Source organism: Triticum aestivum, chromosome 7B (genome assembly GCF_018294505.1).
Source record: "Triticum aestivum cultivar Chinese Spring chromosome 7B, IWGSC CS RefSeq v2.1, whole genome shotgun sequence".
Lineage (NCBI taxonomy): Eukaryota > Viridiplantae > Streptophyta > Magnoliopsida > Poales > Poaceae > Triticum > Triticum aestivum.
Window position 1 is genome coordinate 687278200 of NC_057813.1, and position 16001 is coordinate 687294200.

General features: G+C 50.7%; 1 pseudogene; it reads right to left on the reverse strand.

Moving 5' to 3' along the window:
* Positions 1-12754: 12754 nt before the first annotated feature.
* LOC123158470 (probable ion channel POLLUX) lies at positions 12755-15771 on the reverse strand (annotated as a pseudogene).
* Between the last annotated feature and the right edge of the window lie 230 nt (positions 15772-16001).

The following is a 16001-nucleotide window of genomic DNA, read 5'->3' on the forward strand; positions in this document are numbered from 1 at the left end:
GGCAGGTGATGGAGTCATGTACCTAGGGTAGGGTCATAGACCTAATCTAAATACCCTACCCAAGGACACCCTTAGAAGAGATCACATTCCAGTCGACCTATGAGGACTCCACTCGACAAACTTGAAGGACTCGACCATGAAGGCTCACTCACCACCAGAAGGTCAAGAAGCACTCTGCACTGCAACGGTCTGTAATTAAGTAGACTTTATGGTAGTTATGACACTTTATGTGGGGCGTTACCAGTAACACCCCAGACTTAATGTACTTTAAACCCTTCATTACGTGGGCTGGCAGGGGTCCTGGCGCACTCTATATAAGCCACCCCCCTCCACAGGCAGAAGGGTTCGCACCCCTATAATCCATATACACATAATCCACTCGACCGCCTCCGGGCTCCGAGACGTAGGACTATTACTTCCTCCGAGAAGGGCCTGAACTCGTACATCTCTTGTGTTTACAACCTCTCCATAGCTAGGACCTTGCCTCTCCATACCTACCCCCCACTCTACTGTCAGACTTAGAACCACGACAGTTGGCGCCCACCGTGGGGCAGGTGTTTTAGCGATTTTTTGGAGAAGTTGCGATTCTTCCGAGTACTTTCATCATGGTTGCTACTGGAGTTTTGGTCGAGGGCCGCGAGATCCGTCTCGGCGCTCTCACCTTCATCGCCGACAACTCCGCTTGGCTCCAGGAGGCTCCACTCGACGTTGATGCGCTCCCCGTCCGCGGTGCGACGCATTTTCGCGCATGTGTCCGCGGCATTCTGCTGCGACAACCGTCGACCCCGTATCGGTCGACTCCCCTATCGGTCACCCTCCCGGTCTCCCACCAGCGCAAGCGCTCTGGTCGGTCGAGGCTCCAGCGGTGGGTGAAGCACGCGGTGGCTCGCCAGACGGCCACCGCCCAAGTTGCGGCAATCGAGCCCGACGAATCCCTCTACGGCCTGTTCGATCTGTCGACTGGCTCCGTAGAGATTGCATCCGAATGCGATAGCAGTGATCCGGCGGCGGAAATCTTGATGGTCAACGGACCTTGCAGTCCTCCTGGCTTCGCCCATGAGGGCGGGGCAGGCGGTGGAGACGACCCCGCACGAGACCACGAAGAGTACCAGCCCGAGCCACTCGACTCTCTGCAGAGGGAAGAGCTTCGCCGCAGGAACATGGATACCTTGCATACTCCCATCGCGGGAGAAACCCCCGAGGCTCGCGCCTTGGAGGAGGCACGTTTAGCCAACTTGGCTGAACGCGCTCGTCTGGAGAACCTTCAGCGAGCACTGGACGAGCGCGCGCGGCAACGAGTTCCCGATGCCAATTGACGTCAACTCTTTCCGCCGACTCAGGTATATCGAACCCCAATTCAGAATTTAGCAGCTGCAACCCGTATAGCAGAGTCCATCCAGCCCTCTCAGTCGGAAGCTGGCAGAGGCTTGATGCAGATCAGGGATTTGCTCCGGGCAGCAGGAGACCAGAATTCAGCCGTGTCGCAGTCGCGCAACAGAATTCACAGTCGATCCGTCGCTGCGAATACGATTCAGTCAGCTCACAGTCCCAGGTCGCCTCCGCGGCGTGAAGGACGCGAGAATCGGCGAGACCAGTACGGTGACCGACACGATCGTGATGATAGGCGTCGAGTGCCCACTTCCCCTCCGAGGGGTGGGTCTTACGCTCCTCGGCAGCAAGATGAAAGGCGTCAACTCAGTGTGGGGCAAAGAGATCCAGTCGACCCCCGGGAACTAGGCTTCGATGCGCGATCCATTATCGTGCAAGGCTTGGTCGACCGAAACAGAGCCCAGCGGGGCGGGCCCGACAGAGATGCGCCCACAAGCAGTCGAGTGCATGTTTCTGGTCCAGAATGTTTCAGCAGGGCTATCAGAGCCGCGGTAATTCCCCCCAACTTCAGGTTGGCAACTGGAGTAAGCAAGTTCACTGGTGAGTCTAAGCCTGAAACTTGGCTTGAGGACTATCGAGTGGCGGTTCAGATTGGTGGTGGGAATGACGAGGTGGCCATGAAGCATTTGCCCCTCATGTTGGAAGGTTCTGCCAGAGCGTGGTTGAATCAGTTACCTCCTAGCAACATTTACACTTGGGAAGATCTGTCCCGAGTGTTCGTCAGAACATTTGAAGGAACTTGCAAGCGACCAGCTGGATTGACAGAGCTGCAAGTCTGTGTGCAGAAGACGAATGAGACTCTCAGAGAGTATATTCAGAGATGGATCACTTTGCATCATACCGTGGAGAACGTGTCTGATCATCAGGCAGTCTGCGCCTTCAAGGATGGTGTCAAGAACAGAGAATTGAGTTTGAAGTTTGGTCAAACCGGAGACATGACCCTGAGTCGGATGATGGAGATTGCAACCAAGTATGCCAACGGCGAAGAAGAAGACCGACTCCGAAGCGGCAAGTACAAGCCGAGTCAGTCGGAGAAGGGAAACACCAGTCGGAAACAGAAGCGGAAGGCTGAACCAGCAGCTCCTGGAGAGGCTCTGGCCGTGACTCGGGGAAAGTTCAAAGGGAAACCAAAAGGATCCTGGAACCCTAAGAAGGTGAAGGATAAAGAGGGAAACGACGTGATGGATATGCCGTGCCACATCCACACGAAGAAAGATGAAGAGGGTAATATCATTTACCCGAAGCATACCACTCGTCAGTGTCGACTGCTGATCCAACAGTTCCAAGGGAAACAGTCCAAGGACAAGGAAAAGGAGTCAGACAAGGCCGAAGACAAGGAGGACAGTGAGGGGGTATATCCACACGTCAACTCCACTTTGATGATCTTCGCAGATGTGGAAAGCAAGAGCCGACTGAAGGTCATTAACCGTGAAGTGAACATGGTTGCCCCAGCGAAACCAAGTTATCTGAGGTGGTCCCAAACGCCCATCACATTCGACCAGTCTGATCACCCGACTCATATTGCCACCCCTGGGAGGCAAGCTTTGGTGGTCGACCTAGTTGTCGAAGGCACTCGGTTGACGAAGGTGCTGATGGACGGTGGTAGCGGACTGAACTTGTTGTACGCAGACACACTAAAGGGAATGGGCATTCCGATGTCCCAACTGAGCACCAGTAACATGAGCTTTCACGGAGTTATACCAGGAAAGAAAGCCGAGTCACTCGGCCAAATAGCTCTGGACGTGGTGTTTGGTGATTCAAAACATTTTCGCAAGGAAAAGCTGACGTTTGAGGTCGTGGATTTTCAGAGTGCATACCACGCTATTTTGGGGAGACCAGCTTACGCACGGTTCATGGCTCGACCATGCTACGTCTACCTCAAACTGAAGATGCCCGGCCCCAAAGGAGTGATCACTGTCACCGGTGATCGGAAAAAGGCAGAAGAGTGTTTCCAGAAAGGCTCAAAGATTGCCGATTCCCAGGTGACAGCGGTCGAGTTTGAAGAATACAAGCAAAACGCAGATTCGAGTGATTTGCTGCGATCCAAGAAACCCGCCACAGAATCTGCATTTCAGTCGTCCGGTGAGACGAAGCCTGTCCACATTCACCCGACCGACCCCAATGCAGCCCCGACCCACATCTCCACAACACTCGACCCGAAATAGGAAGAAGCGCTCATCCAGTTCCTCCGTGAGAACTGGGACATTTTTGCATGGAAGCCAGCTGACATGCCGGGTGTTCCCAGGGGACTGGCTGAGCATCGCCTTAGAGTCGACTCATCAGCTAAACCAGTTAAAGAGCATCTTCGGTGGTCCGCCGTCCAGAAGAGAAAGGCTATTGGTGACGAAGTGGCTCGACTGTTGGCGGTAGGATTTATCCGAGAGATATACCACTCCGAGTGGCTCGCTAATGTCGTGATGGTTCCTAAGAAGGACAAATCACTGCTTTATATCGCAGCCACAGGACAAGTCGTCAGTACAATACTTACGGTCGAGCGGGAAGAAGAAGGGAAAGCCTTCAAAGTTCAGCGCCCAGTGTATTATTTGTCTGAAGTTTTGACCCCGTCCAAGCAGAGATACCCTCATTATCAGAAGCTTGTGTATGGGATATACATGACCACGAAGAAGGTTGCTCATTATTTCTCTGATCATTCCATCACAGTCGTCAGCGACGCTCCACTTTCAGAGATTTTGCACAACAGAGATGCAACTGGTCGAGTGGCAAAATGGGCGATTGAACTTCTTCCCCTTGATATCAAGTTTGAGGCAAAGAAAGTCATTAAGTCCCAGGCAATAGCAGATTTCCTCGCCGAGTGGATTGAACAGCAGCAGCCGACTGAGGTTCACTCGGAGCATTGGACCATGTTTTTTGATGGCTCTAAGATGTTGAATGGTTCTGGTGCTGGGGTTGTCCTGGTTTCCCCCAGAGGAGATAAGCTCAGATATGTGCTCCAGATTCACTTTGATTCCTCCAACAATGAGGCAGAGTACGAGGCCCTCTTATATGGATTGCGCATGGCCATTTCACTCGGCGTCCGTCGCCTGATGGTCTATGGCGATTCAGATTTAGTGGTCAACCAAGTGATGAAGGAGTGGGACGTGAGAAGCCTAGCCATGACTGGATACTGCAATGCAGTGAGGAAGCTGGAAAAGAAGTTTGAGGGGTTAGAGCTCCATCATATACCCCGACTGAAAAATCAAGCAGCTGATGATCTAGCAAAGATAGGTTCTAAGAGAGAAGCCATTCCGAGTGGTGTGTTCTTGGAGCATATACATACTCCGTCAGTTAAAGAGGACCCTTTCACTAAAGAAGTCCCGCAACCCAAGAGTGCCACGGATCCGACTGAAGTAGAAGTCCCAGCTGTGGTCGACTTGGTTATGGAGGTCTTGGTGATCACTCCCGATTGGACAGTTCCATATATCGCGTACATCCTAAGAAAAGAGCTCCCAGAGGATGAGGATGAGGAAGAGGCTCGACAGATCGTCCGTCGATCCAAGGCCTTTACCGTAATCAAAGGACAGTTGTACAGAGAGAGCGCGACTGGAGTGGGTCAGAAGTGCATAACGCCAGAAGAAGGTCGAATCATCCTCGATGATATCCACTCGGGGACCTGTGGTCATCATGCGTCCTCTCGGACCATCGTGGCCAAAGCATACCGAGCCGGATTTTACTGGCCAAAGGCGAATGAGATGGCAAAGGAAATAGTGGACAAGTGCGAAGGATGTCAGTTCTACTCAAATATGTCACACAAGCCTGCGTCAGCTCTGAAGACCATTCCACTCGTCTGGCCCTTCGCAGTATGGGGGTTGGATATGGTCGGCCCCTTGAGAACAGGTCGAAGCGGTTTCACACATGTACTGGTGGCAGTCGACAAGTTCACCAAGTGGATTGAGGCTAAACCCATCAAGAACCTTGACGCCGGTACTGCTGTTAGCTTCATCAGGGAACTGATATTCAGATATGGAGTCCCGCACAGCATCCTTACAGATAATGGTTCGAACTTTGACTCAGAGGAATTCAGGGATTTCTGCAACTCTCAAGGCACACGAGTCGACTACGCTTCAGTCGCCCATCCGTAGTCGAATGGACAAGCAGAGCGAGCCAATGGCCTGATCCTCAAAGGGTTGAAACCCCAATTGATGCATGATCTCAAACATGCAGCTGGAGCATGGGTCGACGAACTTCCTTCGGTGCTTTGGGGACTGCGGACCACACCTAATCGGTCGACCGGAAGAATTCCATTCTTCTTGGTCTACGGAGCTGAAGCAGTCTTGCCGAGTGACCTTCTCCACAATGCTCCTCGAGTTGAACTTTACAACGAAGCAGAAGCTGAACAAGCGCGGCAGGACGCAGTCGACCTTTTAGAGGAAGAAAGGGAGATGGCTCTGATCCGATCGACCATCTACCAACAATACTTGCGTCGCTTCCATGCGAGAAACGTGAAGAGTCGAGCCTTCCAGGAGGGGGATTTGGTTCTCCGAGTGGATCAGCAGAAACAACACAAGCTTGCTCCTTCTTGGGAAGGACCCTTCATCGTCACCAAGGTCCTCCACAACGGGGCGTACCGTCTCTACAACGTCGAACACAATATCGACGAGCCCCGAGCTTGGAACGCGGAACTACTCCGCCCATTTTACACTTAAGTTTATCACTCGGATGAGTTGTAATAAAAGTACTTCTGTAGTCCATGTTTTACAAGATAATAGTGTCATATTTTCCCCCAATGATTTTTGTCACTTTTATTTGTTCAGTAAAAAATTTCCCCCTCAGTGGGTGACTTAGCCGCGAATCCGTTTCGCCTAAGTTTGTAGAAAATCCTTACCGAGTGATGAGCCAGCCTCTCACTCGGGGGCTTAGCCGCGAATCCGTTTCGCCTAAGTTTCAATAAAATCCTACCGAGTGGTAAGCCAGACTTCCACTCGGAGGCTTAGCTGCAGCCCAGTGCTCGCCTAAGTTTCAATAAAATCCTACCGAGTGATAAGCCAGACTTCCACTCGGTGGCTTAGCTGCAGCCCAAGTGCTCGCCTAAGTTTGAACAAAATCCTACCGAGTGGCGAGCCAGACTTCCACTCGGGGGCTTAGCTGCAGCCCAAGTGCTCGCCTAAGTTTGAACAAAATCCTACCGAGTGGCGAGCCAGACTTCCACTCGGGGGCTTAGCTGCAGCCCAAGTGCTCGCCTAAGTACAAGTACAACGTGCGCTCGCAAGGAGGACGAGGTACAGGTCGACTGCGGCCCTCTCCTCTGAGCTACGCCACAAATACAACGTGCGCTCGCAAGGAGGACGAGGTACAGGTCGACTGCGACCCTCTCCTCTGAGCTACGCCATAAGTACAATGTGCGGTCGTAAGGAGGACGAGGCGCAGGTCGATTGCGACCCTCTCCTCTGAGCTACGCCACAAATACAACGTGCGCTCGCAAGGAGGACGAGGTGCAGGTCGACTGCAACCCTCTCCTCTGAGCTACGCCGCAAGTACAACGTGAAAATCCTACCGAGTGAAGAGCAAACCTCTCACTCGGGGGCTTAGCAGCAGCCCAGTGCTCGCCTAAGGTATAAAAATCCTACCGAGTGAAGAGCAAACCTCTCACTCGGGGGCTTAGCTGCAGCCCAGTGCTCGCCTAAGGTATAAAAATCCTACCGAGTGAAGAGCAAACCTCTCATTCGGGGGCTTAGCTGCAGCCCCGTGCTCGCCTAAGATATAAAAATCCTGTCGAGTGTGGAGCAGACCTCTCACTCGGGGGCTTAGCTGCAGCCCCGTGCTCGCCTAAGATATAAAAATCCTGCCGAGTGTGGAGAAGACCTCCCACTCGGGGGCTTAGCTGCAGCCCCGTGCTCGCCTAAGTGAATTAAGGAATAAGTCGACTGCAGTGAGCGTCTTGCTTTAAACCTGCAAAAGACATTTCGAGCCAAAAGCAAGCATATTCAAACATCAAATCCAAGTTCGGATCGATACCTAAAGGAACCGAAAGTGCTCAGGCGCTAAGCCTATTAAGGTTTATCGGTTACAAAATCACTCGGCATACCGAGGCAAATTTAAAGTGTCGAGCTCAAAGAAGTTTTTTACCCCTCCTGTGGAGGGATGGAAGGCGCAACAAACTCATCAAGATCAATTCCGTCCGCGATCCGAGTGGCGGCAGCGATGAAGGTTTCCATGAAGGACATGAAGTCATGTTTCTTGGTGTTGGCCACCCGAAGAGCCGCCAGCTTGTCTTCTCGCGCATCTTTGCAGTGGACTCGAGCCAGACATAGAGCAACATCTGCGCCACACCTAGCAGAGGATTTTTTTCCACTCCTGCACTCGACCAGGAACTGTATTTAGTCGAGCCATCAGCGACTCGAGGTCATTCTGGAGTGTCTCCCCGGGCCAGAGCGTGGTGTCGATGCGAGAAGTGGCGACCTTCAGCCTTGCAAGATAGTCAACGACAGCTGCAACGCGAGACTCGAGTCGGAACACATTCATGGCAACTTCATCGTTCACCGGAGAGTTGACGGGGTCAAGGTTTGGTTCCAGCCGACTAGTTTCCTCTTCAAAGTTTTGGCAAAATTCTGCAAGGACAATCACCGAGTCAAGGCGATGGTCGAATGCGAAGATCACTGTTAAAAATGATTGTTGAGTGCAAAGGATTACCTTCGAGTATGAGGAACAACTTCTTGGCAAGTCCACTCAGGAAGGCCTCCAGATCATTCTTCTTCCCATTCAATTGACTGGCCTTGTCAGCCAGGGCAGCTTTGTCAGTTTTCAGTCGACTGACTTCCTTGTTGGCAATCCCAAGAGCAGCTTTCAGATTAGTATTTTCTTCTTCAAGCTTGGTGACTGAAGCTAACTTCTCGTCAGCAAGCTTGATCTTCTCAGCTAGCTCAAGGTCTTTTTTCTTATGGGCCTCCTTCACCTTACCTGCAAGTTACAGCAAGATCAGATTTTGAAACAAATGAAGGAAAAAGGCAGTCGTCGAGGTCTCACCAAACATACCTTTGGTCTCCTCCTTCACCTTCGTCAGATTCTCCTGAACCAGCTTCAGATCCAGCTCGAGCTGAATGTGCTTGTTCTCCAGCTCGGTGTAACGAGCCGCAAGGTCACATGATTTCTGCGAAGAACCAATCGACAAAATGTCAAGGATAATTCACTTCCGAGTGGATGACAGAAAATCATGCGTTTCTAAGACTACAGCCGAATACAAACATTCGACCGTAGTCTCGGGGACTACACCCAGTGGGTGCACTCAGCGTGCCCCCACTAGTTCTATTAAAGACAGAGTCGACCAGTCGACCCCTAAAAAAAACAGGACGTATTCTTCAGACTGTAACCGACTGCCAGCAGTCGACCACAGTCTCGGGGACTACACCGAGTGGGTGCACTCAGCGTGCTCCCACTGGTTTTGCGAAACCCATTCGACTTAGTCGAATGACGGAAGAATTTAATTTATAAAGCCTATGACCGACTGCCAGCAGTCGACCATAGCCTTGGGGATTACACCCAGCGGGTGCACTCAGCGTGCCCCCGCTAAACCGGAGTTTCAATCGACACACCCAGTGGGTGACTACTACGGACTCCGAAAAGAAAGACTTTCAGATAGCATATCCTAACAGAACAAGCGATGGTCGACTGACCTGAACATTGCTTTGAAGGGCAGAGCTGGCGTCATAAGCTGCTTGACTTGCTTCCCGGATGGCCTTCACCTGCTCCATCATGACCCCTGCTTGGCGTATCGCTTCCTTCGCAGCACTGGCTTGGTCCTCCGGGACGTGGTGCGTCGTGAAGAGAGAAGGTTGCGCGGCACTCGACGAAGCAGGATGAGCACTCGTCAACGGCACCGCGAAGGACACGGTGTGTCGAGTGGTGTTCTCCTCCTCCGCGACCAGAGTCTCGGGCGCCGTCACATCCTGGGCCACCCTGCCGGCAGACGCTTTCCTGCTCCTCCTGTGCTTCAGTGGTTCCTCATCGTCATCATCATCAGGAAGAGTGATAACGACATTGGATGAGGCTACAGAAAAGAATCAGAATTAGGGACGAAGAGTCAATCGACTAAAAACGAATTAAGAGTGTAGTACCAGGTTTTGAGGTTGCGGCATCCTCCATCTCATGGTCGTCAGCCCTGGCTGAGGTCTCGGAAGTAGCAGCACTACAATTCCAAAGAATCAGTCGGCTAACTCAAGTGTCAATCAGAGATAAAGCTCGCACAAAACAAGAAGACTTAAGCAGCATGTTTACCCTGATATGGTGGGGATGGACACCTTCATCTTCGGCAGGATCTTGGTCGGCTTTGACGGTGCCACCCTGGACTGCTTCGGTGCCTTTTCAGTCGGCACCGGAGAAGTGGTCCGAGGGCGCTTGGTCGACTGCGCGACAGTCGCAACCCCCTTGCCACGTTCGGTCACAGGGTCATGGGCAAGCTTCGACCGCCTTTCCAAGCGCGGTGGTGCGACCTCCTCCTCCTCCTCTTCTTCTTCCTCCTCATCGTCATCATCATCATCATCTTCTTCAGCAGCATCCGAGTCCCACTCCTCCTGGCTCTCGCCCCCGCTCGCTTCTCCCTCTTCAGTTGGAGTCTGAGCTCCATTGGGCATCGAGTACAGCTCGGTGAGGGCCTGATAGACATCAAGACAAAGATCAATCGACCAATTTGCGGAGAAAACGGAAATAAATATGGCAAGAATACAATGGGAGGTAGAGCGGACATACTTTGTCTGGAACGCTACGATGGTCGAGTGGAGGAATCCTTCTGGCTCCACGAGGGTTATCCTTGTTCCCAGTGACCGCGGCCATCCACCTTTCCAGCGTGGCATCGTCGACTGCTTCTGGATGGATCCGAGTCTCATCTTCAGTCCCGCGATACAACCACATGCAATGGCTCCGGAACTAAAGAGGCTGGATACGCCGCCTAAGAAAAACCTCCAAGAGATCCATACCAGTTACTCCCTCTCGAACCAACTGAACTACGCGCTCCATCAGCATCTTCACGTCGGCTCTCTCCTCCGGAATCACCTTCAGAGAGGAGGGTTTGTTGACTCGGTCCATGGTAAACTGAGGGAGTCCACTCGACTGCCCCGGCGTCGACTCATTCTGGCAGTAGAACCAGGTCGACTGCCAGCCTCTGACTGACTCGGGGAACGTCATGGCTGGGAAGGTGCTCTTGTTCCTCATCTGGATCCCCAGACCTCCACACATCTGGACAACCTTGGTTTTGTCGTCGTCTGGACTCGCCTTCTTCACGGTCTGAGAGCGACACGTGAATATGTGCTTGAACAGGCCCCAATGCGGTCGGCAACCCAGAAAATTCTCACACATGGACACAAATGCGGCAAGATAGGCGAAAGAATTCGGGGTGAAATGGTGGAGTTGCGCTCCAAAGAAGTTCAAGAAACCACGGAAGAAAACACTCGGTGGCAAAGAAAATCCGCGGTCGACGTGGGTAGCCAGAAGCACGCACTCACCCTCTTCTGGCTGGGGATGCCACTCTTTCCCCGGAAGCCTTGCGGCTCCGTGGGGGATCAGATCGTCGTTGGCCATGTCGAGGAGATCCTTCTCCGTGATGGTCGACCGGATCCAATCTCCCTGGACCCAGCCGTTCGGCAGACGAGATCTAGACGAAGACCCGCCGCGACTGGTGGTTCTCCCCTTCGCCTTCCCCGTCGCCGACGCCTTCTTCGCGCGTTCCAGCGCCGCCGTCTTCTCCTTCACCATGGCTGCCGGCAAGACGCGCGAGGAGTGGTTGTGCGGAGGCGAGAACGGGCGCGGTGGGCGGAGGCGAGGAGAGCGAAGAGAGAATGCAGAGATACTGTTCAAAAACCCTCGCCGGGCGCCTTTATAAGATCCCTTCCGAGTGGATGACAGGTGGGCCCGGCCGATCCAATCACATCCCGAAACAGTCGCGTGGGCGCGATACGTGGCGAAAAAGGTGGCGCGAGAATCGAGGCGTCTATGCCCTATCCCATCCGAGCGTCGCGGTCCGCCCCGCTTCGTGCGCTCCCCCAAATTTCGTATCCCACAAAATCCGCGGACGGCAGATCGATCTGTCAGGCGCGAGATCTCCCGCGATCCGTCGCTCGGAAATTGTTAAGATCAAAAGGTCACTCGACGAAAGAAAAGAATGGATCGAGTCGACTGAAGAAAGGTTGCTGGTTATCAACAAAGAGATTATCGATCCAAGACAACGCATGACCAGCATGCAAAAGTCAGTCGGAAACAACATCAATTCCTTCCTCACTCAAGCCTCAATCCATTCGGGGGCTAATGATGGAGTCATGTACCTAGGGTAGGGTCATAGACCTGATCTAAATACCCTACCCAAGGACACCCTTAGAAGAGATCACCTTCCAGTCGACCTACGAGGACTCCACTCGACAGACTTGAAGGACTCGACCATGAAGGCTCACTCGACCACCAGAAGGTCAAGAAGCACTCTGCACTGCAACGGTCTGTAATTAAGTAGACTTTATGGTAGTTATGACACTTTATGTGGGGCGTTACCAGTAACACCCCAGACTTAATGTACTTTAAACCCTTCATTACGTGGGCTGGCAGGGGTCCTGGCGCACTCTATATAAGCCACCCCCCTCCACAGGCAGAAGGGTTCGCACCCCTGTAATCCATATACACATAATCCACTCGACCGCCTCCGGGCTCCGAGACGTAGGGCTATTACTTCCTCCGAGAAGGGCCTGAACTCGTACATCTCTTGTGTTTACAACCTCTCCATAGCTAGGACCTTGCCTCTCCATACCTACCCCCCACTCTACTGTCAGACTTAGAACCACGACAGCAGGTAAATCGTAAGCTACAGTGCGGCAGGGGAATCAGAGGCTCGGGCGATGGCGAGCGTCGTCGGCCACGGCGCCATTCGGCACGACCCCTCTGTAGTTGCGACGGCGAACGACGGGTATGGTCTCCAGCAATTCGCATCATTTTTTCCCCCGCCGGCGTGACCTCCATGTAGAACATAATTTCGGGTGTTAATTCGTGCAGTTCTTAGCGGTGGATGAGTAGATCCAGGACGAAATCGCCTTCATCCGGAGTTTTTGTTTTGTTTAAGGGTTTCACTTGAGCTGCCACACCCTTTATCTTCCCCATTTCGTCCCCATTTGAGCTAGGGTTTGTAGTTTGATCGGACTAGTAAACGTGTACGTGCAACGCGTTGCACGTATACACTTGAAAGATATATTTCCTCATTCATCCTAGTTAAGAGTCACTTATTCAAATAAAAAATTTATAAGAATATTTTGCATGGCATGAAAAGACAAATGTTCCGTTCTCATTCGGGAAACGGTTGTTTTGCGCCTATTGTGATGTATAGGAAAAATTAATATGGCATGAAATGATAATGTTCATGTCCCGCATTTTCGGCCACTTCTTAATTTTCGGCCACCATTTACTTCTTCGAGACGATGACTCGCAGAGCTTGTAGATGTACACCCTACAATAAAATAGGAGATGAATTTATAAACAATAGTAATAGGTGCAACAATACAATCTTATATGAAGTGGGTGAATATACCATCTGTATGTGTGCTGGTTATGTTGCTAAAAGCAGTACATTGCACAGACCCTAGTGAAGAAGCATGTGTGCGTGCCACCGGATCATGGGTAACACTATCCCCAGCTGAAGGAATCTTCTGTTGGAGGTTTACACGACGCCAGTGCAGGGATGCTGATTCTTTCTCAACAGATATTTGGGCATACACAGACTGACTGCTATTTTGTTGCGGGTCCTGATTTTCATTCCCAATTGTAGATGTGTTGGTTAGGTCCGTAAACGGAGAATGATTCCTGACATGAACATATGTGCATCTGGATTGTGCTTGCCCATCTGCGTTTCATCAGCAGAAATGTTAAAACAAAACAGAGGAAGGAACAGAAGCCCCCAGCATTAGCACTACGGAACCAAAGTAATGAATAACTTTTGCTAAAATGGGAAGGGTCATTTGAAACCAAAGCATTGCACCTGATCTACTTGCGAAGAATATCACAGAATCATGAAAGCTCCTCAGCAGCACCATAAACCAATTGATAGAGAAGCAAAGGAGATGGTCAATGGCTTAGGAGCCTGGTAGCAATGATGGCTGAGATGAATTTTTATTTTCTAATTCGCTTATCACCATAGTTGAGGGCAGTATCAGATGATCATGAGTTATGTTTTCATTAACATGGCACAATGTAATAAGCGAAATCAATGTGAAACGGCATGGTATGTAAACAACATGGTATGAATGTCAGATATATTACGATGTGCTCATTGGAGGTATGGTTGGTTGGGTTGTTGGGGCCTAATTTGAAGCAATTGTTGGGCCCTAATTTGACATAATAAGGGGCAGTAAATTTGTAGATGTGTTGTGTGAGGCAAATAACAGATCGGTGAGCGGTGTAGTCTACAGAATCCGCAGTTTACATTCGACAACACAGAACTAAGTACATCGTAATCCAAACTTATTAAGAGGCGAACTCCAAAAAGGATTAATCTGAACTTGTTTGCATTTAAGTGAAGAAGACACATAACTGCAGGAGGTGTAAAGTTTCAGTCCATCAGGCATGTGCATGCTGTGTGAGGCATGTGCAACTCCAAAAATTAGTATAAAGGCAACAGTATGGAACCAATGTATTCACTGGTCTGACTTGAATTGATGGCCTAATTTGACATATTTTGAAGCAACAAAGCAGTGAATCTCCCTCAAATTTCTACGGGCGACAAACCTTCAGAGCGGCAGGGCGGTGCGATGCAGTTAACAAACTCCAAGACCGGCACCAAGAAGCGGCTAGACCGGCGGGCTTGCGGACAGCGGCGAGGACCACAGGGCGGCAGGGTCGTGGTGTTGCTGCGGACGGCGGCGAGGAGCGAGGGGCAGCAGGTCCAGCCGTGGTGTTGCTGATGGCGGCGAGGAGCGAGGGGCGGCAAGGTCGTGCTGCCCGGACGGCGGCGAACGGAGCCGGTCACAATCTCGTCTCTCTCACGAGCCCTGGCCATTATGTCAAGGAAGCTCAACTCCTCTTGTCCGTACAGGTAAAACTCAGCAGACCGTATGCACACCTTGTTTTCCTGTAACATACGATTACCACGGTCAGATGAGATCTAAGGCAAGTCGGTGGTTAACTTTATAAACTAACATATGGTGCATCATTAAATAGAGATACTTGAAGTCATTGTTAGCTGGGAAGTGTGGCCTGTAGACATAGATTGTCGAAAAGGCATGATTTTGAACTATTAAAGCACAATTCAAAGCATGTCACATTTTACATAGTACCTCCTCAGCGAAGAGTTCCTCGAGAAACACTGTCGATTTGGTTGTCTTCTGCCACTATGGCTAATGAAATACTAACAAGTTCATTTGACAGAACGTAATCGCTGAATTTGGAGATAGATACAAGGTTTATTGTTCTCGAGTCCAGTATTTCACTGATTGTTATCGATTTCTCCAGTGCATGCTACATCTCCCGAATCCAGGAGCTGTGAGAAAAGCCATTGTGACGTAGATGTGATTTTGACTCCTTCAACGGAAGACGTTTGGGTTACCTGCGCACTGTCAGTTATATAGTATGTCACAGCCAGGCTGCTTGTTGCTCGCATGAACGTCATGAATTAGAAGAAGTGTAGCTAAGCACCATGAATCTAATTGTACAATGGAGTCCTCCACCAACTCATCTGCAAGAATCAAAATTTGTGGTTCCAAAGTTAGCATTGGTAGCTTCAGCACAGGTAAACTTGAGTAGAAGAAATGCAGGGCAATGCTGACTTGCCATTTTGGACCACATTGGCTGATTCATAAAAATAATAATTGTTTGAACAGAAAAGTTCAGAGCAATTTATTTATCTCTACGATGGAGCATATACTCACAGAATCAAAGGTCTCAAGAGGCAAGCTTTCTAAGTGCCACCTGATGAGAACATTCCCTTCTTTGTGTACAATTTAATGTTTGTTAGTCCAAAAATATCCATACTATCATCAGTCAGTTTTTCTCCCTCTTCTTCTCTTCCACCTCATTAAACAACCACAATTCAGATCCTGGAGCAAGAAATGCTTCTAGAACCTACACAACAACACCAACATTAATATCCAGAATTTGCTGAAGCGTACATCAATCCTGGCAAAATGTCAAGGTTAACTTACCATTATCATACCGTGGATAGCACATCGCCAACCACAGAATAAAATTATACCTGGATACTTAGGAAGGGTGAGAAGGTTTGGTAGAAAACCCTTATGCCTCTGGTGAGAAATAACTTTGATCAAATTTAAGTCTAGGTGAATAGGAATTTTTTATCTGGACCATATGACTTTCTTGAAGATAGTTGGTACAAAGACAGTAAATATTAGACATCATGAAGCATGACTCAGAAAATTCACCTCTGATAGAAGGACCGTATTACTCAGAAAATTCACCTCTGTTGGGCATTTATACGTCTTACTGGTGAAATTGCTCAATCCCTTTGGTTGAAACACGCAAACACTGGCAAATGTGAAACAGAGTCTAAGAGGGCCAACATTCTGAACGCAAAACGGTAGGTAGTGTGTAGTCCGCGAAAGGAGCGGGAGGAACGGCGGCCCGCGACCAAGGGCGCGGCTCCGGCGGCCAGCGGCTCCCGGCGACCCGTGGCGGGGGCGGGCTCCCGGCGACCCGCGGCT